The 2220-nt window shown below is 45.3% G+C and overlaps 1 non-coding gene across 1 annotated transcript; it reads right to left on the reverse strand.

Annotated features, from left to right (window-relative positions):
* Positions 1–1546: 1546 nt before the first annotated feature.
* Positions 1547–1618, reverse strand: TRNAA-GGC. The gene has a single exon. It is a non-coding gene; the product is annotated as a tRNA-Ala (tRNA).
* Positions 1619–2220: the final 602 nt, after the last annotated feature.

Below are 2220 nucleotides of genomic sequence, written 5' to 3' on the forward strand. Positions count from 1 at the left end.
CATTGCCTGCGGTCACACACACAAAATAATTCACTTTCAATCCACTTTCCAACTGGATTTTGTCCGTTCACACAGTAAAATCCAGTTGGAAAGTGCACTGAAAGTGGATTATTTAGTGTTTGTGACCGATTGACAAAGCTATGTTAGAATGAAGACAGGGAAAAAAAATCTTGAGAACCATGGGACTGGTTTACTGAACAAATGATTCTGCAAATTGATTGTGTGGCTCAATGCAAACCATTGAAATAGATGCTCATTGTAGAAAGCATCTATTGGCTAGCAACTATGCCATCATCAATATATTCCTGCAGAAGTTTTGCAACTGTTTTCACAATGCTGACAATTTTAAAAAATCAAAACTGAACTTGTAAAAACAATGACCTTCCTTGTGTCTCTTTGAAAGTTATAAAAAGATTGACAATCTAGAGGAAGCATGAAAGGAGAAGCCACACTGGCAGTTGAACCAGCATTTGGCTTGTTGATATGTCTGTTTGTCATGCAGATTGTAAAGCCAGACCCATACCAAGACCGAAGAATGGGCTCTGAGACTATTCTTTAAATACCAGCTGTCTTCACCTTTAGAATCCTTATCCTTGAAGTGCTAGGTTTTCTAGTTTCAATGTGGAATGATGGGTTGGATGCAAAGGTGCTCTTGTGCAAATGGAAAACGTTTCTCATTCCGTGAGTTTTCCACTTGATCTGCAGCTCCTCTCCTCCGCGTTCTGTATTTCCAAAGGTCCCCTAACTCTTAGAACTAGCTTTCAGGGTGATGCAGAGGCTGCAGAAGACAGGAGGTAATGTGAAAGATCTGTTCTACTAGCAGAATGTCACTCTTCTATGGTTAGATTCTAGTCCAGTAGCACCTTAGAGACCAACAAAGTTTTCAGGGTATATGCTTTGGAGAATCAAAGTATCTGAAGAAAGGAGCTTTGACTCTCGAAAACTTATACCCTGAAAATCTTGTTGGCTTCTAAGGTGCTACTGGGCTTGAATCTAGCTGTCCTACTACAGACAAGTACAGCTGCCCTCTGAAACATTCTTCTCTGGATCAACCCCAACTGTAACATCTCATTGTATGTGTGTATGTAACACACAAGGGAAAAAATGGGATTGAATAAAGGAAGCTGTCACCAAAATTTTGCCTACAGCAAAGTTCAGTGCAAATTTAAGGGCTCCTCTTAGGGCAGTCCTGCAAAAAATGCTGAAATTCTGAGAGAATCCAAGAGAATTCCAATAATGTGATATTTCTGAGGGCATTCCTCTCATTCTTTGAGCGTTACTTAATCAAAGCGTGAAGCCTATTTTGAGCCCCCTCCTCAGGCAAAACGTTGAAGACTTTCCAGAGAAACACCGTCTCTCCAGAAGATTTTCTACATCCCCAATAAGACAGAAATCCTTTCTGTAGGATCTTTAAAACTATAGCCAACACTTGAAGCTGGATCATACTGAATCAAGACTCTTGGTCCATTAAAAACAGTATTGTCTACTCTTTGCCTTCAGGGTCTGAGGCTGAGGTCTTTCACATCACCTGCATCCTGATCTTTACTGAAGCTGCCAGGGATTGAACCTGGGACCTTCTGCATGCCAAGCAGATGCTCTTCCACTGAGCCACAGCCACGTTAAAATACAGTTTTTCAAATCTCCCACTCTTTTTTTGTTAACCATGTCAAAGATGGTTCGCCCTGACTGCAACCCAGGGATATTCCTGCTTCCATTCCACTCTGTGCTGCTCTTGTTCATTACCTTCTATTATTCCTTAATATTTTTTGCAGAGGTCATTTCGGGGGGGAACGTGGGTGAGGTATGGGGGGGGCACATGACGAATCCCCACCCCCTGCTTCCGGCCGCCCCGCTTCCGGCCCTCATTCAGCCAGGAGGAGGCAGGAGAAGAGGGAGGGTAAGTTGCTTCCTCCCTGCCTCTCCCCACCCCTGCCTGCCTGGGGCCAGGGAGGGCCTTCGCGGGGCTTCCTAGCACTCCCGCCGGCCTTGGAGGTCCACCGCCGGGCCCCTCATGGAGCTGCAAGGCCGGTGGCGGCGGCCGGGACCATTGGGGGTGGGGTGTGTGGCCTTATGACACACTTCCGGTGATGTCAGGGGGTGTGGCCTTATGACACACTTCCGGTGATGTCAGGGGGTGTGGCATATGCTAATGAGTTATGCTAATGAGTTCCCCTAGCTCTTTTTCTACGAAATGACCCCTGATTTTTTGCCAGTGGTTTC

This window comes from Gekko japonicus, unplaced genomic scaffold (assembly GCF_001447785.1).
Source record: "Gekko japonicus isolate JY-2015 unplaced genomic scaffold, Gekko_japonicus_V1.1 scaffold82, whole genome shotgun sequence".
Classification (NCBI taxonomy): domain Eukaryota; kingdom Metazoa; phylum Chordata; class Lepidosauria; order Squamata; family Gekkonidae; genus Gekko; species Gekko japonicus.